Source organism: Excalfactoria chinensis, chromosome 3 (assembly GCF_039878825.1).
Source record: "Excalfactoria chinensis isolate bCotChi1 chromosome 3, bCotChi1.hap2, whole genome shotgun sequence".
Classification (NCBI taxonomy): domain Eukaryota; kingdom Metazoa; phylum Chordata; class Aves; order Galliformes; family Phasianidae; genus Excalfactoria; species Excalfactoria chinensis.
In genome coordinates, this window is record NC_092827.1 from 74,576,372 (window position 1) to 74,602,648 (window position 26,277).

At 35.8% G+C, this 26,277-nt stretch overlaps 1 protein-coding gene across 1 annotated transcript in view; it reads left to right on the forward strand.

Moving 5' to 3' along the window:
* Positions 1–26,277, forward strand: part of CRIM1 (cysteine rich transmembrane BMP regulator 1) — a 160,095-nt gene that overhangs the window by 51,952 nt on the left and 81,866 nt on the right. The window lies entirely within an intron of this gene.

Here is a 26,277-nt window from a genome sequence, read left to right on the forward strand (position 1 = left end):
AATTGCAGGTATATCCTTTTTCTCTACTTCTAGAAAACACAGTCTTTTTCACAGTAAACTGTATGTATGCTGTCTAGCAACAGTGCAGCTTACTCTTGGTCTTAATGTAGTTTTCAGCATATGAATGTAGATTTGGTCTAGAAATTACTCGTAGTATTGGAAAAACTAAGCAACAAGTTAATCCTTCCTTTCTGGAGTATTTCATCTTCTCATCTCACTCTTTTTTCCCCACATCTCCTTCTTATGGAAAGACTCCAAAACTGCATGCTTGTTGCTAGTATTATATTTTAAAAAATTCCCATTTGGTACTGTAAGAGTACTGCCATGTAGGGTAAAACACAGTTATACTCCTGCCCTTTGAAAGGGTTGAAGATATATTCTGCCTTTCCTTTTAAGTGTCAAAAGTATGGACTGGAGCAGGGAGGGGAATGTTGGCCAAGGTTATCCAGGCCTCTAAAGGTTCAAACTGCCCTTGCATTTATCCAGGCTTATCCATTGCATTATGTCAGCCTGGAGAAATTGTGTACATAGGTCAGATGCTTGAGCTGGATGTCTGAAGTTGAATGTATCTAGGTGGTAAAATTTGGAGTTCCCTTACTAGTTCCTGGTCATTGCTATACAGGCTTGCATTTTATTTTCTCTTTTTAACTGTGTCTTTAGTGGGATCTGCACAGGTCAACAGCTATGCATATGATGTTTGTCTGCTTACTATTTTAAAAATCAAAACAGTATTAAACTAAAAAAGTAAAAAGTAAAATCTCCACTTTTCTGTCTCATCAGGCCACCAGTTAATGGCAATAATCATATACTATCCTTATTCTCTTTTTCCTTGTCCCTCTCCTTATTTGAGCTTTTTTCTGTATTTCAAACTGCTGTAATTTTGTTGAAATTGGCAACAAATTTGCATGAAATTATTTAAACTTAAAAAACTAAATACAATAAATTGTCAGCTTGCTTTCCATCTCAGTAAGAAATTACAGTATTGCTTTTCTTCTCTAATACTCTTCAAGAAATACTAGTTGTTGTCACTAGAATGTGGTGGTTTTTCCCCTTAATAGTAAAACCAGGAATGAAATGCAGAGAATTCCAGGCTAATGGGCTTGGTTGTTCAGCTATAAGCAACCAAGGTATGATTTCAAAGGGAAATAGTAAATAGCATTAATTACATTTCTGCATTAGAAATCATAACCAAATCAGAGCCCTGATGCTATCTTGTTTTTGTATTTTTCTATATAGTCTCTCAACATAGTGTACTTATTGTTTGAAAACTCTGGGAAATCTCCATGATGCTTGTGGTTGGTTTTCAAAGAAAACCGCAGACAGACATATCTGTACAATGTACATATAGACAAAAATTGAACAAAATTTTTTTAAAAAAAGAAACAGATGTAACTGTAGAGGTTGAAATGAGCCTGTTGAAGTAAGCTGTGAATCTGAATTGCTTCTTGCTACTGGTAGTATTTCATGTCCACCTTTTATGATGCAAATACATGCAAATGTTACATAGACTACATCATGGCACTTCAGAAAGACTCCATCCAGAGTAGCCTGTGCTATATGCTTGGGTTCCTGCCTTACAGTTGTAACTGTGACTTTATAAGGATAGTTCTTTCTTTGAAATGGATTAAAGGTTCTAGTTATAAATCCCTTTATTTTGTCTCCCATTTCATTTGTATTTTACAAACTTCCTATGTGTTGGATCAGAGAGATAATTAAGTAATTTTGGATTAATTGGTTTCATAACTGAAACTGCATTCCAAGAATTCTGTAATTGCAAAAACCATTCATGCAAAAACGCCTTTGTGTTAATTCTAAATAGCTGTATAAAAATGACACCTCATTTATTTTGTAGCTGTAGTCTTTAAATAAAGAACTCATCTGTTTTCAATATCATTAATTATTTCAAAAATCTATGACGATACTGATTGTCAAGTGTGTCTGGAAATTTTTTTAATCTGGTAATTCACAACACAGAATATAAAATGTAATTAAGATGTTATCCATCCTATTTTTTGTGGAGGAACATACACTCTATACACATTTAGTAGTCATTGGCAATTGATCTATTGAAGGTTTATACTATTGTGTAGAAAAAAATAGATTAATAGTTGAGTTTGTAATATTTTGTGTTTAAACTGAACAATACACTTTTTTATTCCTTGTCATAAATTTAGACTGCTATTTTCATGTATCTTTGTCTTTATATTAATAGTTCTCAAGGCCTGGATTGTGACAGTATGATATAATGTCACTTTGTTTTGCAGTGCAAGCCTTTATTTTTTTTCTGACATAATTGAAGCTTAGAAAAAGGGGGGAAGTCTTCATGTAGACAAATGTTACTTGCCCTTTCCCTCCCTCCTCTTGTCTCTTTTCAGACATCACATTTGTGCTTTTATTTTGGCTTTGTCCAAGAACTCATGAGTAATTACATAGATATCATTGTTTTTTGTAGATTGACATGAATGTGGAAACATTAGTTCATATAATATTAATTTAACTTATTTTCTTACAGTGTCTTCTAGATTATTTGTGTCAGTTGTTCATGAGATTGGTTCTTATTTAAGCTAAATTCCTAATATAACTGTTTATAGTTGAAACATTTCCAGGCACTTACTGGGGATAAAATCATCCATTTTATTAAAAACAAACTAGATGACAGTTTCCAAGCTTGTGAAATTTAATTCCATTTCCTTTAAAGTTTCGAATGATTTCTTAGGCCACTCAACAGATTCTAAATTCTATCTCAGCTTCCTTAAGTTTAATTTTGCTTCTTGTTTTGTATTGTTTTTTTTGTAGGTGTTCTCCCCTCTCTACTTTCCTGATTGCACAGTGGGGCTTCTCCCACTCTGCTGTTGATGCCCCCAGATGAACTTCTCAGGGGAGGAGCAGCCTCAGCAGTTTTGAGGGTGAGTAGAGGGCATTGGAACAGAGGCCGGGACAGTAGTGCCTCTTCTCCTACCTACTACTCTTCTCTTCTTCCCAGGAAGCATGTGAATTTTCCTTGAGTTTTGGCATGCATCAGCATTTGTATTTCCTTCTAGGTTACAGGCATGATAGTGGTCTTTTGACACATACTTTCATCTGGAGAAAAGCTGTATTAACCTCCCAGCTACGGGTTCATCAGACCTTTCTGCATCTCCTCACTAAACGAGTAACTTCTTCCTTGTCCTTGCACTGAGAAAGAAGCAACCATTCTCATGTACTTCTCAGTCTCTGGTTCCTTTCTTCCTCCAGCAGTCTTGGTCACAAGCCTAAAAGACCATCAAGTGTCCTAGACTGTAGCTTGAACATAGTCTTGTGCTTGCTTTCTTTTGTATTCTTGGTGAATCTGGCTCAGATTAAGTCCTGCTTTGTTAGTAGAAATTGGTGGAGATGTGCAGGGCTGCTACATAAGAGTAGGAGAGGGAAGAACAAATGAAACCACAAAATGTTTTTTCTTTTTTTTAAGAATCCAAGGTCTTTGGTGGTCTGTAGGGTTCCTCTTGTATATTTTTGGAAGTGAAGTTAGCTTTAAAAAAAAAACAAAACCCACAGGTTGAAAAGAGTCTGTTTGGCTTTCCTTTTGAAGCCCAGTTTGTTCTGTCTGAAGGAGTTTAATGTGATACTTAATCATTGGTTGTGAAGGTTCTCTTTTTGAAAGTGATGCTTGAATTCAACAACTTAGAAAAACTTTTTCAAGTACAGAGGTTTTCTCTTTCCAAAAATGGTGGAATTTAAGGTCACTATCACAACAGGTGTTATTTGGTTTACTAGTAGCTCCACTTGCGATTTGCATAATGTTGTCTTTGAGATAAATCACTGCATTTAAAAACCTACGTAGCAGCAGCTAGTACTAAAGGAGTTCCTGAGAGGTTCTCATACTCATGATTTAGCAATAAGAATCTGTTAATGTTAAAACGATTGGGAAGTGGATCCTTGATTTTGTGGACCACTGCTGTTCCTTAGTGTCTTTCACCATTATTTAAAATATAGCACCTCGCGTCCACAAGTAAGTTTGTGCGAGCAACACCAAACAAGGGAAGGTTTCTGAAGTAAACATGCTATGTGATAGAAAATGCTTCCAGGGTTTATGTGTATTTTTTGTTTTTTATTTTATACTATGATTTAGTCTTCTAGTATTCTTAAGTAGTTTATATTAAATTTTCCTGTTTTTTTATGTAATTGAATGGTAATCAGTTGTTTGGAAATCTGATGGTACAGGTGCTACAGATAAGCTTGGTCAGTTTGACTAGACTTAGTGAATCCTTTCTCAGAGCAGTGTAAGTAAAGATGTGTTAAATTCAGATTAAAAACAAATGCATTGCTTATAAAAAGAGATTAGCTGTATTCATGCAAACTTGGAGCTTTATCATTTCAAGTTTCGACTGTTTCTAAAACTTTGAAATTTCTTCTTGAATTTCTTGAGGCATCTTAGGCCTCTTGTTATCTCATCATGAACTGCATCTGTCCTTACTGTCACTTTGCATTACTTCTTGTTATCAGTTAGTTTAACTTTATACTTAATTTTGACATGAAAATTCTTCAAGAAGAACGTTTAATGTGCTGCTTAGACTGCTGTATCATCCAGTGTCAAATACACGTACTGCTGTTGTGATTACAATTTAGAAGATACGATAGTTTTTAAAAAATGCACTGATACCATCAAGGGTTGCAGATCATAACAGATAATATTTGGGGATGCTTTTGTCTTTTTTCATTGCTAACATTTTGTGTGGAACACAGCAACTGTTACTTTAGTTAAAACGCAACCAGTGGTGGTGTTCATTATATTGTAAGTGGTGATGCTTCCCCTCTCATTAGCATTTTTATGTTTTATTTCTTGTTTTATGTGTCTTTTCATCAAAACAGTCTTTTGATATGCAGGAGAAACTGAATATTACCTTGCCATCCTTTTCATTTGTTGTTTGGTTGGTATGTGTTGCAACTTGTTCCTCTCTGTGTACTTGATCTGTCATTAAGGCAGAGACCTCCATTACCTACCAGCTTGAAATAGGCAGCAATTAAATGTAGTATCTTAGTCTGTTTTGCAGTTCTTATTAAGCCCTGGTACTCATACAAGCAGTGTTGCATTGTTACTGATTCTGGAGAGCTGAATTATACTTTAGATGGATACTAGATCTGAGAGGAAAAACGCCCATGTCTCTTGTAACTGGCTCAGTCGATGCACAAAGCCCACGTCCACATAACGTAGCTATTTCACATTCATGAAAGATGTGGAAAGTCACTTTTACTCTGTGGTAAAGTTATTATATTATATAATAATAATATGCATCATATAAGGTTTATATATTGTATTACATAAATGAGTATATATAAATGAAGTTAAATATTACATTTCTCACAAATATATATTGAAAATGCTTTTTACTGTTGGACTGGAGACTGAACATGCTGTGAGTCACCTCAAATGCAGAAGGTTTTGGTGCAGTGAAGTAATTGTGATCTTTGTGTAACAAGTGAGAAGGAATGTGTGAATTTGCATGGTTCCCCTGCTATGACAGCAGCCACTCTTGTTGAAGGGAGATGGATTATGGCTGGGAAGCCAAAATCCTTTGGGCTTGGTGAGACACCAAGCCTTCTCCTCTAGCTAGGCAGTTACACACCTAATGGTAAATTCTCTTGGTAGCACAAGTTCCAGCTTTGTGGTCAGTTCTAACAGTGGGCAGAGCTGTATTGGTCTCTTCAGTTGCTTGGTAAAATAGTGTCGTAGGCTGTTAAACATTCCAGTAACCTGTTTAACATTCCAGTAACCTGTGCGTATTTTGTAGTAGCAACCTGGACCTGGTTTGAGTAGTTTCTCTCCTGTACATGCTTTTATTTTATGAACAGAGGGGAGGAGTACAGGGCAAGCCTTGTCCTGGTGGGTAACACTTGACAAAGACAGCATGCGCCTGAAGCAGGAGACCCAAAAGGGGCTGTCAGTGGTTCTGGGATTGGGGCTTGCCTCTCTCCCTTTGCTGTTTTATTTTGATGTGTTTGAGGTCAGCTGCTGTCAGCCTGCTTCTCAACAGTGAGTGCTGTGATGGCTCCATCAACGCATTGACTGTTTTTTGTCATCACAGACAATGTCTGGTGCTTTGGCAAATTTAGGCTCCTTAAAATGAAAATGCTTCATAACCACATCTTTTATTTCTTAATTTCATGCAGCTTGTGATGCTATTGATTGTGTTACGAGGTCAAGCTCTGTTAACAAGGAGTGCGTGTGCAATGACTGCAAACAACACACACTCCACAGTATTTCCAATTTGAAGATCTGGGTTTTCTTTAGTATTTGCCTTGTTTTGCAGTCATGCCATTCCTCATCATGATTCAAACTTAACTCTTTACAAATTTGTTACGTGTCTGAGTAACTGTCTTTCTCAAGACAAAAAAGAAGGAATTTCCGCCTGTCCTTGTTCATTTACTTGGAACTTGCTTCAGCAATACCATGGAAAAGCTCTCCCTTAACAGAGATGTTCTTGCCTATGTTTTTGGATACAGTGCAGTAATGAACACCTTTTCTTCTGAGCGCTATAATGACTTCCAAATTGGTCTGAATATATGCTTCTTTCTTCTTCACTTTTGTGATGGTGGAAATTTCTAGAATGTGACTGAGGACCTGGACAGCTTTGGTTCCTCTAGAAATATGTATTTTGAAAGAACATTGGTTGTTTTCTAAGGTCTGATAGCTCTTTCTTTTCCAGTGCTTGTTTCCAGTAATGCTTTATGCCTGTGACCTAATGTTTACAATAGTAAACAGGACAAAAACCCACAAATGTGTATTATAGATATTTTCAGTATTTGCATATGGACAAATATTATAGCAGCAAATTTAACCGTAATTTTAGTGAGCAAACTATACAAGTACACCTCTCTGATTAAAATTCTGCCATTTGATGTAGCACTGGTTCATAGCCTGTATTTATTGTCAGTTTCGTGAAAGCCATTACTTTTTATAATGGGAAGTTTAGGAACATAAGAATCTGAAGAACACATAATTCATTTGTTTTTAGGGCAATGAGGGAGGTCTTCTCAGGGTAAGCCATATAATACTTTGTTACAGTATTTTAGTTTTTTTTTTCTTTGAAATCATCTTTCTGCTATTAAGGTTCTTTAAGAAAACAAGTAGCTCTTTACTTCTGTTTCATTTCAAGAGAACAACTGTGTGTCTTCTCAAACCTTATACATAATGCAGTGTGATCAGAAATATACAGAGCAAAACTGTGTGCTCTGTGATAAGAATAAATGTACTTGGTTATAGCAGATTTTTTTCCAAAGTTCGTCTGTCTCAAAGTAGTAATATCATGATTACTTTTGTTCTGTTTTACATTAACCTGTGAAAATTTAACTTTATTGTGGAGTATTATTTATTATTTATTAAGGAAGACTGCTTTATGTGAAGTGAAGCTGTTGTAGAGTGACTGAAGAAATTATAAATCAGAACTAAATAAACTTTTTAGAAACTATAGACATTTTCCAGATGTCTCAACCTCCTGTTTGTGTAAACAGCTTGACAGTTTTACTCATTAACACTTGTACCAAAACAAGATTTAACTATTTCTTTACTTTCTCCCATTTTCAATTGTAGAGTATTAACCATTATTTGTACGTCTCTAATATTTGTCTGCAGCTTGAAAATAGTAAACATTTTTCCAACTGGTTGTCTTTGAGCATGTATATTTTTACTTAGTTTTCCATTAGCTCTAAATGTTGGGAACTGGTTCTTTTGTTTGTGAATATTAGATAAGTTTAAAGTTGGACACCTACGAGTGTGTTGTTTTTTGTCTTTCATTGTGTTTTTTTTAAAGCTGGTTGTGAATCTTAGACACACACAAAAAAAACATTCCCCAACCCTTGCTCTGTCTACTGAAGTTACAGGGAATGTGATTTCATCCAATTTCATCTTGTATCAAATTCTTCCAGTTGTCTCTTTCTGCTCTTTATATTCATAATCAAAACTTCTTTGATTCGATAACTAGTACATACAAAGGTGCTTTACTTAAAGTTTTCACAGAAAATAGATCTGTGTTTTACCATTCCAGTCATACTCTTCCAACATTTCAGCTATATCAGATTATTCTTTATAATACTTTGGCATATCTAAAACCATCCCTTGTTTCATTTTGTCTATATAAGTTCACTTCTTTATTTTCAGATGTTGGCTGTATTTGTTTCTCGGTTTCTAAAGCTCATTTGGCTTCAAAAGAGCAATTATAGGAGCTTGAATTGTCATGTTTTTATTTCTTTCCAGATTCTTATGTTGAACTACATTTCACATGTAGAAGATGGTGCTGTTATCATGACTGAAGCTTTTTTACTATGTATAAAATTGCATAAATATTAATTGGTGTAGGGTGGTAACTTGTTTTAACAGTGTACTGAAGCCTTCAATCCCTGAACAGCATAATATGGAGAAAGTATTTAATTTTTAATGCCTAATGAAATTTTGAAATGTTTCCATTTCCTTGGGGGGGAAAAAAAAATATATTTCTGTTAAATTTCGTGATGAGTCTTACACACTGATCTCCAGGGTAGGGTTTGGAGGCAAAGTCCTTCAGGGAGATCTTTCTCAGTTGTGAGAATCACCACATCTTTCTTCTTCCCTCATCCAGTTTTTTTGCATTGCTTCTGGGGCATGTGCAAAACCCAGAGGAAAGATTTTGGCTTATGCTAGGTGTCAGGCTGTCTCAGCGAGTTGCCCTGTGGTCTGTCATATACATTGTCTTTCAAAGTATACTTCAGTATAAGTTTTTCTTAATTATGCTTCTCTTGGAGAAAAATAGGTGTCCAGCACAGACCCGCCTTGTTTTTCTTGGAGCTCATTGCTGAAGTAGTATGTCAATTACGAAGTACTTTCTAAAAGCAGAATGTTTCTTGCCTCAGAATACATACATACATACACACACACACACACACACACACACACATATATGAAACTTGTCTCCAAAAAAGAGTCATCCAGTTGTGTAAGCACTATGTTTTAATAATGTGATACTGATGAAATCAAGAGAGTAACAGTGGCAACTAAAGCTGCCTCAGTTGGATGGATTAGGCCACTGAAGCACTGCTGCAATCAGTCCATAGTACAGCCATACTGAAAGGAACAAAAATGCATATAAATTCAGTATATCATTTCCTTACGTTCAGTACCTAGGTTAGGTTCTTGCTTTATGTCATTTTTTCAGGTGCATATTTGTTATTGCAAACTCTGTTATGGTGCTGTCTCTGAAAATTACTAATTATCACAGGCTGTCTCTCCTGTTCCTGCTTTTACGTTCCAATCATGCTTTCAGCTAATGATGAATTCTGATCTTGTGCCTTTAAATACTGGCAAATTTATCACTTAAAAAATTATTTTAAGAGGTTCAACTAGGTGTGTGTTTCTTCCTACTGTTATTGTTTGTCCTGTAGCATACAAGGTATGAAGGCTGTTAAAAGCACTGCTGGTAGAATGTTGCTGTTTTGCTTCTCTTTTGTGCACTTAGTACCACATTAGGCTGGGTGGGCAGGATGAGAGTTCTAACTGTAATTGGTACGGGGCTTAGGGTTTGTTTTTGTTTCGTTTAGTTGTTTCGTTTTGTTAAAAGTAATGCTCATGTTCAAAGCTTCCTGCACTATTGTCATAGAAAAGCTCTGCCAACAATGCGCTGTGGATCAGATTTAAGTTTGATTTTGATGATTGTTTTGCTTTGAGGTAATTGACAAGGAATCACACTATTCATTATACTCAAACTCTTTTCCTCATCAGCTATCTCTTGGTTTTGTTATGACATTGGCTGTCAAAGGAGACACTGCTCATAGTTTGCAAGGCTATAAAACCTTGGGACAAAATAAAAAAAAGTTTACAAAGGTTCAGCAGAGATATATGGAACAAATTTACTGTTTACAGGTTTAATAAAAAGGGTTCCCTTTTTCAGTTCTGAGAGGATTCAGTGTATTTTGGACATGTGAAGACTAGGGATGACTTAATGCAGTGTCATAACTCCACATTGCTATCTGCTATAATGATTGAAAGCAAGGGTAGAATTCCATGGTCTTATTGCTCCACTCATGCTTGGATAATATTCAGAAGGAGCTCTTTTGAACGAAATATAACATAGCTAAGAATAGAATAAGGAAAAGAACAAGGGATGGAATCTGTAGAAGGGGGAAAAAGGTATGGAAGAGGGAGAGGATGAGGAACATAAATGTGAGACAATTGAAGAAGTGGGAAACAGTGTCAAGGATTCAAAAAGGAAGAATGGAAGCATATGGAGTAAGTAGATGGTAAGAGGCTGGCACCTGAAAGGGAGGTGAGGTTCTGGAAGGTCTAGGTCTTTACATTTTCTCTCTCTGGAATCAAAGCTTGAAATAATTGACATATTTCATATATTTGTTAACAAATCAAAGCTTGAAATAATTGACATATTTCATATATTTGTTAACAAATATTTGACATTTTGCTTCTTTGCTTCATTTAGACTTCTTACCCTGTAATTTAAGACATTTCAGAAATCCTTTTGTTTGGTATTACTGCTAATGAACTTGAATTGCTCTAGTAAATATGGGAATGCAAAGAACCTGCTGTAGTTGCAATATCTCCACTCCACACACATATGTGTTTGGAAAATGCTGTTTAGGTATTGCTTAATATGCAAAGTATTTATTTCTAATATACAGGATTCTACTGTCCTGTCAATATCTCCTTAGTAAAATTTCTTGTAAAGTGCAAGCAAATTTCTGTTTTAATAAGTATTACGAGAAATTATAACCTGAAAAGTACGGGGAGGAAGGGTTCAAGTGTCCTTTGGGGGAAGAAAAAGTAAGTCACATTGCATATTTAGTCTTGTTAAGTATGCAAATCTAAATTTTATTGATATCTATGTACATACATGTGCATACTGAGAGTGAGAAACAATACTTGAAATCTTTAAATGGAACAGCTTTCATGCATTATAAAGTTAACAAGTAATAAGACATGTCACTTGTTTTATTTAATTGTAATTCAGTTTGTGAAGCCATGTAGTGATGTCACTATAGCATTTGAGCCACCTGAGTATAACATCTCTTGCCCACTTGCTGCTGACCGCTGTGTGACATTGCCTTTTTCTTCAGATCATTCCTACACTACCGCATGGTGTAGAAACAAACTATAGTCACTACTGAAAAATCAATATACTGTCATAAATAGGTCTGGTATTACAGGGCAAACAAAAAGCTTTGTCAGTTGGCCTGAATGCAAGTATATTTGTTGTATTTCAGTGTTCATTGCAACCAAGTCTCAAAGCAAGTGCTTTGTAGCAGAAGTAAAAAGGATTTCTTGTTGGAAGTCTTGTATTGTGCTGTTGGCAAGGCTAGCCATGTACATGGTTAAGCATAATATTGGTATAACATATATATATTTATATATTGTGGGGTGATCATTTTGATTTGCTGTGTCAGTGCAACATGTGTGGTCAACTTGTTACTCAGCGTAAACAGAGGTTTCTGATCATTTAACCAGAGTTGTTCATAAAGGTGGGGGTGTTTACATGGAAGAATGTAACCTGTTGTTTCAAGGCTTGGTATGCTGGGATGTGCCTTGCTATATAAACAAGGCTTCCCTCTTTGCAGACATGTCTGAACAAGAACATGCTTTTGAAGAGGGGCTGCACCAGTTGCCTGGAGATGGAGGAAATAGGAACTCTTGAGAATATATCAACTTCTTAGGTCTAGGTTTTTTTTGCCGATAGGGTTCTAATATTACTTAAGGCTATTTTAAATATTTTGAGATGGAGTTGTCTTGGAGTTGGGGGTAGGAGTACCAGTGCTTCTCTTGAGTTGTTATTCAATGCAGGTGCTCCCCCTGATACTTCTGCGCCCTACAAGGCAAAAGAAAAAAAAAACTTCTATGTTTAATGCAGTGTGGTGCAATTCACAGGCCTATATTGCTAATAAACGTCTGATCAGCTTTGGGAGATGTAAATGAGATGGAGGGAGAGAGGCTGGGAACTGAATTTGGGATTAAAAAATATGTTTTTGAATTTCTCTTGTTGTCAGCTTTAAACATCAAGGGTCAATAAGGAAGTAATTCATGTTTTCAGAATTTCGTCTTGGCTTGCTGGATTGCAGAAGTCAATGATGAAATGCAGAACCTAATTTGGATTCTTTTTCTTAATAATGGAACAACCGCAGTGGGAGCAAGATATCCTGACTGTAGAAATTTCTACTCTCACGACATCTTTAACAGTGTAGAGGCTTATCCTACATATTGCTGGCAATACAGCAAGTTGACACGAGTCAGCTGCATGCCTTTGTGCTGTGCCAGCAGTAGTCAGCCAACAGTGATAGGAAGGAGACATTTGTCCTCTCTCGGCAGTTGTGAAACTTCATCCGTAGAATGGTGCCCTGTCTTTGATTCCAAAATACAAGAAGAATGGTTGAGTAGGAGGCTGGGGCATTGTATGAGGACATTAGGGTTAAGGTCATCAGCCATAACAAGGGAAGTTTCATTTAGATTTTATGGGAGGATCGTCTTTATGAAAGCGATCAGACTATAGGACAAGGCTTCCAAGTGAGAGGTGGGGTTGCCATTCTGACAGCCATCCAGATTGCTTGGACCTGAGTGTCTGACCCAACAGCAGTTCTGTTCTGAGTAGGGGATGGGATCAGGTGACCTACAAAGGCTGCTTTGGACTGGAATTATCCTGAAATTGGGAAATGAGGATAAACTCTCACCAAAAACGGCAGAGGGAGTCAAATTTACCTTGCAACATTTACAGTTCTTGAGAGTGGTTGTAGACTGCTCATTATCAGCTAGGATTTGCCTTCTGCAGAACATGTTCTAAGTATGAGTTCCAATGAAATAGCTGGACAGTCGCTGTAAGAATCTGCTTATTTTGCCAGGGGACAGGGAAACATTTCAGTTCTGTATTTACTTGGCACACATATGCAAGACAGTGTACATGATGCATGTCATGGCCTTGATCATTCTGCCATTGTTACACATTCCTGCATATCTGTTTCAGAATGAAGATTTAAGATCTTAGGAGAATACACGGAAGAGTGTAGACTTCAAATCAGTGCACTGGAGCCCAAATATGTGGTTTGATTGCTACACATTCCCACATACAACATCTTTCTTCTGAAAATTTGTTTGAGGAATATTAATCAAAATGTGCTTTCTTCCATTCTTGCTTTATTCCAATCTCTGTAATATGCTTCTAGAGAGCTATCTGACTGTCTTGAGCATGGACACTAGAATATCAGAAGAAAAATGAATTTATCATACTTGGATTTAATCTGAATTTTGACTACCTAAAACTTGGTAAATTGAAGTTCCTTTCATTGGTATTAATAGGAAAACATCCACTACAGCTACAGTGACTGATTAGTAAAAACTCATTTGATGGTACTTCATGTTGCATTCTGTTCTGTTGGTTCTACTAAAGGAATTATACTCCGATACAAGTCTTCAAATGAAAATTGTAGGTTGTACTTTTTTGCCCTGAATATTCTGTCTTTCTCAGATTTTCTGGCATATACATAGTGTTTTTAGATACATACCTGACAAATTTGTTTTTTGGCAGCATCTAGGGATTTTGACTGAAAAAAAACCAATCACTGTACAAAGCATGATGCCACATGTAGAATGAGCACTCCTCAGGCCTTTGTGAAGCCATGTATTTATATAAGGAATGGTAGATTGGGAAGTGAAACAGGAGCAAACGAGCTTGTCTGAGTTCACAAAGCTAGGAATGAAAATTCAGTCTAGTTGAATGTAGTGCTAAAATTTCATGTCAGATCTTGTGAATTTTCTATCTGTTGGAGCATTCTTTCTATCCACTTGGTGTTTCTTGGTGTGGCTTCTTACTTATATATGCCTCTGCACGTCAGAGATTTATTTATTTTTCTTATTTTTATGATCCAAATTTTTTGTGGTCTATGCTCTTATTTACTGCAGTAATACATGAGACATGAAATGATGTAAATGCATGTAAGTACCTTGAAGTCCTTGATTACTATGTCAGACATCTAAGAGAATTTATGCTAACTGAAGATCTGATCTTAAATCTTGCTAGATGAATTATTTATTTCCCAAGAGAATCTTCTTGTATTTCATAAACCACAGATTTACACATCATTTAAGCTTGTCCTACTGCTGATTTTGCTATGCAGCGTAAGTTTTGCTTGTTTTTTTAGTGTGATAAAAGTTGTGGCTAGAATATGAGATTGACTAAAACAGTGTGGATTTTAGTTTGGGTTCAGCTTTTTGTTCTCAATTTAATCTCAGCTGTTGCTTATCTTTTTTGTTTGTTTGTTTTTGGAATGGTTGGTGCTTAAGTGGAATTTTAGAATAATATATTGAGATCTACAGTGTGATAGGGGAATGGCGGCATATTCTGATATTTAAAAATGTATTTCATGGGGTCCTAGGTGGGATAAGCATAACATATAGTTAGGATCTGTGCTATATATTAAGTATGTGAACAATACATAAGTCAATCTGAAAGGAATGCCTTCTATTTATTTCTAAGGAAATTACAACTGAAATGAAAAGCACAATAACACTATTTTATAGAGCAAATAGGAGACATTACTTTTGGAGCGGTTTTCATAGATTTAACTTATTAGCTACTTCCTTCCCTTTGCTTCCTTTAAAGTATTCATGTAAGGCATTAAAGAGAGTGGGTAATGCATGTGTAAGAAATGTCAAGTAATAACCAATTCTTTCTTGATAGACTTCAGTTATTCTTTCTCTTTACATTGGTGTGATTCTGGAGGCATGTTTTACAGGTGCAAGCTGAACTATTTGTACCCTATTTTAACATTACTGAAATATCAACATTACTTAATCATCTCTCTCCTGCATGCTTATGCTGCAGCCAACCATTGTAAGTCTTGATCCAAAATTCCATGATAGCAAGTATTTATTCTTTGTTGAGAAAATGCATTCACTGCCTAGATTGGAAAGATTAGAGAAGAATTGTTTGATTGTCAGTGGTAATACCTAGATGGTATGTTATGTAACTTTTTCATTTGCTTGGGGAAAAAAAGTGTGCGTTTTAAGTTAAGCTAACAAAAACACACTTCATTAACAATTAAAACCTAGAATTTCCTTAACTAAAGATCTGTCTCTGAATAATAAGGTTGTGTAGTTATGATCGGCTAGGAGGAAATGAAACAGATAAGCTTTTTGAAACCTAAGGATTTTTAATGATAAGTACAAAAAAGTATTTTATGAAGTCTTTTTTTTTTTTTTTGGGTGGGGGGGATAAGGGGAAGGAGGGAAGAAATTGTTGGTTTTGTTTTGATTGTTTGTTTACCACTACTTTTACAAAATGTCTGTTAGATTCTATATATACACTCATTCCATCCCTTCAGGGCTTTAAAAGGCTTGATACGCAGTTGTCAGATGACTGCAGCAAAATACCCATTGTTAAAAGTGTTTCACTAGAAATTAAACCGATGTTTCCATAGTTCGAGAGGATCTTTAAAAGAAAAGAGGTGTTCAAATGGGAATTAGAGCATTAATGCAAAACTTCTTAACCACTTTTCTACCATCTCTTCGATTACATGATAGGATAGAAATTTTGCTGGCTTTCTTAATTACTTTTGATGTCTTATAGCACTTTGAATAAGTTTATTTGCTCATTTAGGTTTTTCCTTTGCAGAAATCAAACTTACATAGGAATAATTAAATCTGTATTGCCAGATAGCAACAATTGAGTACATAAATATTTTTCATTATTTCCACTTTACTTCAGCAGCTGTTGGTTTATTGTGAAACACGGAGGGATGTTGTTAAATGAATTTTACAGGGGAGGAGGAGTCTTCAACATGTGAGATTTTATTCTCTTTAATAATTTTTCTTTCTAGACAAGTGGGGAAAAACAATCCAAATATTGTTAATTAAAAGAGTATAACTGCTTTGAAACATGTTCATCAGAGTCTGTGGTATTCAGGAAAGAAATGCTTTGTCAGTCTTGCCTTGTTGGATGTCAGCAGTCTTTCCTGGTTAGTACTGCTCAGGCTTTGCTTACTCCTTCAATACCAGTTGTCAACTTGGCCTGTAGGAAGGAATATTTTCTTATCCTTTTGGACTTCTTAAAGAAATACATTGTGTCAGGTTGTGTGATAAGCACAATGTCTAGGTTACACGAATTATAATTCGTGTTATAATTTCATAGTGTTTGCTAGTAACCTAATATATTTTTCCTCCATTTCTCATTAGTCTATGCTTGGGTGATAGAAGGATTTTATTTACAACTATCAACTAACAATCTGGCCTCCCTGCTTGTGTTGCCTCCCAGAGCGTGATTATCGAACAGAATCCCTATCATCATGACATAAGAGCTGACAGAGGTAGTTCCTTTCTCAGGGCTCTCAGTGGATATCATTCAAAAGCGCATGTGTCATCTTCCTTCTTGTGGAGGTTTATCAGGTTCTACAAGGAGCCTCTGCAAATACCTCTCGTGGTGTACGGAACTTGCTTTGGCAGGGGGGTTGGACTTGATGATCTCTAGAGGTCCCTTCCAACTCCTACAATTCTGTGATTCTGCGAAATACATAATTGGTTTCTCTCTCCTGTTTTGGAGATACTCGCATCTCATGCTGTGACCCTATCATATACTTACATGGTTTGCTAGTAATTCTTTAATTCAACAGCAAATTTTACTATCCCAGCTTAGTATCTTAGAAGGTACTTTCAGATATGACTTGACTATTATCACTGCAAATTTATGTTTAGGGGTAAGGTACATGATTGTGTACAGCTCCTGAGCCATGCACCGCATAGAATTGGGTCTAAAAATGGCTTTGGATATGACTGAATCTCAAACCTATGCAAGGAATACATCATGTCTCTTTAGAAATCGTATCAGCTTGTTTCACTTCACTTGTGAAGTGCAACCATATATATAGTTTCCTGGCAATAACCATCCTCGCTGTGCACCTTGTTTCATAAAGGTGTGTAATGTGCTTTTGTGTGTTATGTAAATAATACATTCAGTGCTCAAACTGCCCAGAGAAAATGTCAAACACTTATGCAACTGAATTTCTCATTTTTTTTTCTAGTTGCATCACAGAAGTTGTTAGGCAAAATGCCACAGATATTCTTATCTTTGATGTTTGAAAGAAAATACTATTTTGTGTTAAGGTAGATTGTTACAGAAACCAAGTATGGAAGGTGTATAGTAAGTAAGGCAACAGGTTAGAGATTTGATGTAAATAGTTTTGGGGTTTGCTTTCAAGTGGACATGAACAATAAATTGATAAGCCAAGAGGAAAGGACAATAAAGAGGATGGGATAAGGAAAGCACAGGGTTGAAGAAGCAAAACAAATCTCTGAGCAAGGTAATTTGTGAAGCTCTCCTAGTTTTGTGGTTCTGATAAATAAAAAGATACACACAAGAAAAACTGTTATCCATACTTGCAGTCTTTTAAATAATTTCCCTTTAGGCTACTCTTGGAAGGGAGCTCTCTATCTAGTTTTTACCCAACTGTATAGTTAAATGAGATCAGAAATTGATTCTAATGAAAGAACATTGCAGTCAACAATATGCTAAAGATGAGAGATTATTTGTATGTTTTGAGAGTAGGATTGTTGGTCTTTTTCCAGACTTGCTGTCTTTTGTTTGTAATAAAAGAGGGTGGCATTGATCCAGCTTTAAATACAGGGGTACAAGTTTAATGACTACTGCAGTCAGCAAAATTCTTGTGCTAATGCTAACAGAAGCTCAGTGCTGTGTAAGCTTGAACTTTGTGCTTTTCTGTAGTTTTGAAGTTTAATTCTCTCTGCATGATGTTGCTGCTTTGAGAGATGCTGCAACAGGGTGGGGATATCTGGTAACATTTAACATATGGTGGACACAAAGTTGTGTTCCAATTGTACTGTCTATTTTGAGCACTTGATGAGCACTTTCACTCCATGAAATGCTGTTTCGATTCTGGTGCAAGCTTTGCAGTATTCCAGTGTTGCCACCATTATTTCTAACACACAGTGAAGCCAACATTAGACTCTGCACACAGTTCCCTGTTTGTAATCCACTGATTTACTAGAATCAGCTGATGGAGGTATGACAGCTGTGCATGATCGAAGAACATGGCTTCTCCTTCATGTTGCTGTCACCACCATTGAAATGCACCATCCACTGCTTCACTATGCTCACATACACATCTCTGTAAATGTTCAGCAAATATCAATGAATGTCAATGGGTGCAGCGTTTTTTTTTTTTTGTTTGTTTGTTTGTTTTGGTTTTGTTTTTTTTTTTTTTCCTTGCAAGGACAAATTCAGAACCCTCTCCTCCCCCCTTCTCCCCCCCTTGTCTTATACAACTTCCATGTCAGACACCATTTTGTCAGACTGCCCCTCTGCTGCCATCTGTCAGATGGCAACAAAATGTAATAGAATGGAGCAACTTATTTGGCCTTTTTCTATCTGATTTCTTGTGGTATTTGCTCTGTTTGAGGACTGGGTATTAATATATCTACATAGGTTCAGTTGACCTTTTTATTTTTTTAAAAAACCTGTGTTAAAGAGCTGTTTGGATGCGGTGCTCAGAGATATGATTTAGCAGAGGGTTGTTAGAGTTAGGGTACTACGGTTAGGCTGCGGTTGGAGTTGATAATCTTTGCTGTCTTTTCCAACCTGAGTAATTCTATGATTCTAAATGAGTACGTATGTCTGATTTGGATGTTGCTATACTTTGGAAGCAGAAAGAGCAAGATGATTCACAAATTTCCAGTAACCTGTTTATTTTTCTTATCAATTCTCAAAAACTTTTGTGCAAACAGTTGGATAACTGTGTCCTCAACCTCAAACTGTATAGATCCTGGAATATAAATAAAATTATGTATGTTTCTTTTTCTCTTCTGATGCTGTTTCTTTGTGTGTGTGTTATTTATTTTTTTCCTGTGCATGTGATTGATAAGTATGAAAAGATCAAATCATAGAAGTTAGTGCGTAAAACAGATATTGCAAGTGAAGCTTGGAATGTAGCAAAGTCAAGTTTGTGACACTGAAGTTCTTAACGTTATTTTTCCTATTGCACATATTCTTTGTGTTCAAGAAAGCATACATCCATAGGCTGTAATGTTTCAAATATTCTCTGATTTTGCATTAAATATGAGAAATTGCCTCTGGAGTAAGAACCAGAGTGCTTTAACTTATCTTACAATTTAATCTTCTGCTTCACTGCTTATTTGTGCTTCCTACATCTTAAGTTTCATATGTAGTAGTTTCTTAGAACTGACTTCATCTTGGGAGAAAAATTTTTGGTGTGGGATGTCCACCATCTCCTTATTCATTGAAATGATCTAAAATAGAGTTTTATCAAGTGTCATCTCTTGTGATTATTCCTCCAGATGTCAACTTGTTTGTATTTTTCTTAAGCTGTACTAAACTGAACTGTTCCGAATTTTTCTTCCTTGTCATCAGTTTGGTACCCATACAGAGCTATGTACGGCTTGCAACTGCTTATATCTTTGCGATAAGGAATACAAACTGCTTTATTAGTCACCTGTAGGTAAACTTACTCCTAGTGTACATTTTTTGCAAGTCACTGAAGGGTACGCACTTTAAACTGTTTGCAAGCAAATTAAGTGTCTTCATTTTTTTATTTACTTCCAAAATGTTTGGGCATTCTTTAAAGTATTGGCTCTGTAGCTGAGACCACCTCGTTGCTGTTTACATACTTTCTTTGTTTTGAAATTTCAGTTGATTCACAGCTAAATAGCTTGACCAGTAGTAGTATCATTCATCCAGAAATAATAGGCTCTCTTTTATAAACAAATTGTAGTGTGCAGTGTTATTCCAATCAAGATGGTCTTGGAATATTCTTTTTTTCCTTTCCCTTCCCTTTCCTTCCCCTTTCCTTCCCATTTATTCATTTATTTATTTATTTATTTTATACAATGGTATTCCAGCCACTCAGCCCTATGCTGAGTACCTTGATGTTTCTGTCAATCATAGGTGCATGACCACATCATTGTGCAAGCTCTTCACTGCTGTAAATCTGACTCCAGGTATCCATCTACTCATTTCTCCGTCTGCCTCCTAAAGTGTTTTAAATATTGAAGTTCAAAAATGCCTGTAAAAAGCAGCATGGTTGCTGGTAGCGTGGATCATATCCCTGGAGTTGCTTACTTCCCCTCCTGGTGTGCAACCTGCTAGGCTCATTTTCTTGTCTTTATGTATTGCTTGTACAGTTCTGTTGATCAGCTAGTATTATCCACAGTAGATCTGTATTGATCCTTCTTTTTTTTTTTTTTTTTTTTCTTTCAGTATTGGAATAGAAAAAAGTGAAGAAATTGAATATAGCAGCCTTAATAGCTTTGCTGTTCAGATGGGATTACTATCTTACTTGATTATATTGAGTGGCATAACGCTTTTGTGGTTATTTTGTTGTTGAAATGAAATATCTTTGGCAAATCCATAGAAAATAGCATGTTGCAAATATGTATGTTGAGATATGCATATTTACTTAAACTTGTCTTTTTTTGTTCTGAGTTTTCATACCCATGTTAAATGCAGATTGTTGCTCTTAAATCACAAGAAGATTAGCATATAGTATGGGTCAGACGGATTGTTCCATCATGTGGTATGTGAAATCCAGGCTCTCAGAATGCTAGAAAGCAAATAAAACTCATTTACAAAACAAAATGGATTTCAAATAAAGTTCAGTTTTAGGTAAAAGTTCAGACTCTAGCTGCTTTTTTTTATTTGTAGCAGTTCATCCGTATACAGGACTGTGCATATTGTGTGTGTAAGGTAATCTCATTTTTTAATCTACTATAACTGTCCTTTTGATTCTTCAAAATCCTTTTGGGTATTTTGCATTCCGATATCGATCCCTGTCTGTCTGACAGCTTCAGCTGGGTAATCATTTTTCTTGTTTATCTCTAATCCTTTTAATATTTCCTTCCTGCCACTGTATAGCAGTACAGTGTGCCTTTTGTTTGCAGTGTATTTCAGTGCAAGCTGTAAGAATGTAGAGTAAAAGTGGCTGTAATTTAGCCTAGACTTCACAAAATTAGTTTACAAATAAAGAAGCAAAACTGGACAGCATGTGTCATCAAATCGTGTACACTGACACAATTTGATCACTTTGCTTACTCATACAGCATTCATCATAATGAACTACAGTCTGGCTTGAACTTCTTTAAAAAATTAAGTTCTCAGATATGAAACTAGCTATTTCAAAACTGGTCTTATTCTTTACATATCTTAGGGATGAACAGAAGAAAAATAAGCTTTATTCTCTTGTTATCTAAGTGCATCTGTATATACAGAAATGCGTACATAATAAAAACCAGTTTTTAAAAGAATAGCTGTAGAACAAGTTAAGTGTCTCCATAGAAGCATTAGGACCTGAATCTCCTACTGCTTTCTTTAACCTTCTACTCCTATTAAAACACTCTGTCCTTGTTTCTATGGTGACAGAGGGAAGGCATCTGTGGTCACATGAATTTTTGACAATATGATAAAAATCACTCCCTCAAAAGGTTTCCAGAAAAGCACAGATCTGTTTCATTTCACCTGAAGAATGAGGAGAATAGCCTTCTGCCCCAGCAGTGGTTTTTCTTCTCACTTTCTCCCACAATACGCTGTACCTTTCACTGTGCTAACCAATGCTTTCACTTCTCTGCTTTTCTCATTAACTAAACTTGGCATGTACGTCCTCTGCGTGTCAAAGTAGAGCATGCAAATGTAATGAATGAAAAGAATTTGATACAGAGGTGAAATCTGAAAGCTGTGTTTTTAATTCTTCAGAAGCCATTTTGATTTTCACACTTTGGTGCTGGCCAAGATGAGTTGTCTGGGGGGCTCATAGATGTAGTATGTGTTTGTTTGCTAGGAGTTGTTTCAACTGCTGTACTTAAGAAAATAAGCAAAATTCCTGAGATCTAGGTTTCTTTTATTCAATGCAGTATTAATGAAACACCTCTAACTAGTGGCCAGTCTAAATGCCCCATGTTGTATATCTCTTTCAGGAAGGTAAAGTAGTTACCTTAGAAAGTGCTGATTTAAAATATAAGCTTCAGTAACTTGCCATTATATTTGCACTTCCCCATGATAACTTCATGAGGTCATGGGAAATGTTGTATTAAAAATACATAGGCGCTTTTCAAACGAAGAAACTGCAGAAGGTGGGTTTCTCCTTCCACCTTGACAGCTGCTGCTTTCCAACTCACTCTCCATAAATTTAAAGCTGAAAAACAAATAAACAAATAAAAAGCTACATCTTTATTTCTTCTTTTTATTTTATCCGTTTGAAGGTTGCTCTCCTTGCTCTTGTACACTTTACAACAATTATGCTGTGGTTGCATCAGAGGGTTATCTTGAATGTTACGGTGCCTTGACTTTTGAGATGCTACTTCTGTGTGTTTTCTGAAATGAAAATTGGATAAAAATGAAAACCATTGCTGAGAAATTCGGACGTTTTAAATGTATGATCCCTCTTCTAATATTAAAGCACACAGCGTGTAGTTACTTTGATGGTTCTGTTATTACTGACATTTGTAGGTTTTCCTTTGTCATATACTTAGTAATGGCAGGTTCTTTTTGCAAGCGAATTGCTAAGTTATGGCAAGTAAACCTGAGTCTTCAGACTCACAGAAAGTCATGTTTGTCTTGAAATTTGAAATAATCTATACCAAAAAATAGCACTATCATTGCTAACTTCAGTGATTTTTTTATTAAATGGTCCTTAAGGATGCCTTTCTAGATGTTTTTTTGTTTGTTTGTTTGTTTGTTTGCTTCATCAAAATATCAGTTCTTCTGATTGTGTTCATTTTGTTAAAAACGTTATTTTCCAGATATACTTCCAAAGAGAAGATTGGCTACCTCTGAATAGGTAGTTTGTGTAACTTTGAGCTTGATTGATCCAGACTCCTCCTTTATCTCGGTAGAGATTCTTTGTTGGCTCAGACTGGTGAGATTGCAATGTTACTGAATGCTTCTAGCCCCAATGGTGTTTGATGAAAGACTACAGAGAATGTAACCCACAGAGAGGGCTCATCAGCAAGCCAACAGTGTCTTTTCTTTGTGTAGTCATTTGAAATGCTACTTTCTTGAATATAAAAGCAACATTCTCAGAGAACAGATTTTTTTTTTTTTTTTTTTTAAACTGGGTTGTAGGTTATCTGTTCCAATATAGTTTATGAGAAGTTTGATGGATGTATCCTTGACAAGTAACTAATTGCTCTCCTTTTTAATGCCTTCCTTTTATTTTAAAGGAGAGACTGAAATGTGATTAGGCTGTGTGTGCTTTTTCCATTAACAGTTTGATTCTGTGAAAAGCAAACAGCATATAGGACTTCATGTCATTAAATTAATTTGTGATTCTGTGAGCTCTTACTAAAGCAGTCAGCTTATTAAAGGAGACCTATCAGCTGCTTCAAGGGTAGAGGTTGAACAGTGTTTTATAAGAATTTATTTTAATTAGTGTTAAAGTGTCTTGAGTATAAACTCTCAATTATAAATGAGACATCTGCTTTAAGTTTTCTTCCAAAATACAGTTGTATGAAATAGATCTTGTGAGAGAGTCTACATTATCAATTAGGAGAATGTGATACTTGTCTATGCTGATTTTTTTCATAGTCATATGTGTAATTGTCCCCTTAATTGAAAATCAGAACTTTTTAGGTTCAATTGACTACTGTGAAAAATGAAATTCTCCTGTGCCTGTGCACAGAAAGGGATGGGAAATTTTGTAACAGTGATGTATGTTCTGTTTACTACAAAAATAAATTCAATCAGATGAGTGAGAAAGCAGAGTCTTAAATCTGATACCTTGTTTGACTTTGAAGATGTTGGTCAGGAAGGTCTTGACTTGTGTAATGGACAACTTCTGAGAGATAGACCAGTGCTTCGCAGTGTATGTATGTATATGACAGATGAAGATTCTGTTGTGGTCTGCTAAGAAGCCATTTTTCCATAGTCCCTGTTGTGTAGAGAAGGGATAATGCAGCAAAAAATATTTTTGGTGAAGTACTTTGCAGCTTTTTGCAGTGAAATGCCATTTGTTACATTTTCTTTCTTTTCTGCTCTGACAAACAGTTTCTTATATATTTCCTTTGTAAGAGCTGGAAGTGTTTGTTATTAAAGGAGAATAATTTCTAGACAAGCAATTCCTTGTTTTCCTTGTTTGATGAGATCTTAAGCATCAGTACGTAATGGGATTAAGTTAGGAATCCTGTTAAAGCAGTGACATTTGTGGCTGTATTTGAATTTGTTCACAAAATAGATGACAAATATTACTTTAACACATCCTTAGATCAAGCAATGAAAAGTTAAGCTAGTAAGTTAATTAAGGACAATGAGTTTTAGAAATAGGTATCATATAGAAAACTTATTTAAGTAAATAAAGAAGATGCATATATTTGGAAGTTTGTGAGTTTCTGAGATAACAAAAGGAAAAATTGATCCTTTTTTCAGTGATTTCTTGAGAGTAATGCCTCAATGCATGACTCAATCATGCCCTCGTCTTCAGAAAGGGGCTCTTGTTACCCTTGAGTTAAATGTGCCTGGAGTTAGAGAGTTACCTGTTGCCTGATACAGACTGGGTGATTCTCTTTGTTATTCCTTTTACTCAGTTTTGTTTTTATGCTGGAATGGTAATCTTCTACCATGTACATAGGTTAAGAATATGATTTGGAAGCAGTATATTTTTGAGTAGCCATAGGAAGGGATTTGGGGTTGCTGGGTGGTGTTTGGTTTTTTTGGGGGGAATGATGAACAAAATAATAGTGACACTAGATTGAAAACAGAATCTTAAGTTGATTTCTAATTTACCTGGTTTTAAAACACGAACAGATATTTGAAAGATGGTTGTTTGCTTTAAATCCATTTCCTCTGAAAATGATGCAAGTCATATTGAATATATTCTTATATAAAAATTTATGTATAATTGTACACATTTTATATATGTGTACATAAATTATGTATATGAATCATATATATGCATACTGTATTGAGGAATGGTTTTAAACTGAAAGAGGGGAGATTTAGGTTAGGTGTTAGGAAGAAATTCTTTACTCAGAGGGCAGTGAGACACAGGCACAGGCTGCTCAGAGAAGCTGTGGGTGCCCAGTCCCTCAATGCTGGGTTAGATGGGGCCCTGGGCAGCCTGAGTTGGTCTCCCCCAAGGCAGGAGTCAGGGGCTGGATGGGCTTTACGGTCCCTTCCAACCCAAACCATTCTGTGATTATATGATTAGAGGTATAATATATACCTATACCAAGTTATGTAAATACAGTTAACTAGAAGTTGTACCTAGAGGAGGCTACTTTCTAAGATAGATGGAAATAGTGTGATTTATTTATTTATTTATTTTAACTATAAGAAGAGAATTATGGCAATATATAGTGTCACATTTAAGTTATTATTCTATATAACTTGTCGTTATCTCATCTTGACTTAAAAATGCTGTATTTTTGAGTGTCTGGTATCCACTTATTATTATCTAACAGTACTCAGGTGTTGTTAAGCAAAGTGGGATCCTCTTGGATATGAGAATGTTTTTTACTCTGAATTATGTTGCAAATCAGTCACAGGGGAGTGATCTGTTTCTTTCTAGTGTAGCTTAGAAAATTGGAGGGCACAACACAACTTTTCTATTGGAATTGAGATTTTGTTTTTGATTATGATGATTCTTTAAGTTTTGGAAGACCTTTCGTCTTCATTGTTGCTTTATCTGTGCTGGTGTTGTCGTTTGTTACTATTCACAATCAACATGTTGAACTTGTTCTTCAATGTTCCTTCTTTTATTGTTGTGTGTCAGCAGCCAGTGTCTCATTTTTCCTAGGTAGTCAAACTTTTTATCTCTTCTGATTTTCAGGCCACTGAAGTCATAGGAATAACACTTTTAATATAAGCACTGATAACGTGTACAGGGAAAATCTGCTAATGTATAGGGTTCCCAAAGTTGTGACACAGTTTTTTGAGTGTGTGGAATCTCACTTTAGGTCAACTAACACCAATAACTCAAAATGCACAGTCTTATGAATTCTAATGGTATAGATGTGAGCACTGGGGCTGTGCATGGTATGGCAAGTTGGTTCCTAATGTCATGGCCAAATGTGTAGTTTCACTGTTGTTTCTGAAGAATGAGTTCACCAATCACACAGATGGCATGAATTATATATATATTAGAATGATATTTTATAACGCACTGGCCAACTTGCAAATACCAACATATTCTTAATCATATTCCATAATTTTTGCTAGTCAATTTAGAAACAGCAATTTTCTTTCTTTCTACTGTCTTGGGAGAGTGAGACTAAAGGGAGCTTTATCTGAGCTCATCTTTACAGCTTCAGAGTAGTGTTTACTGACA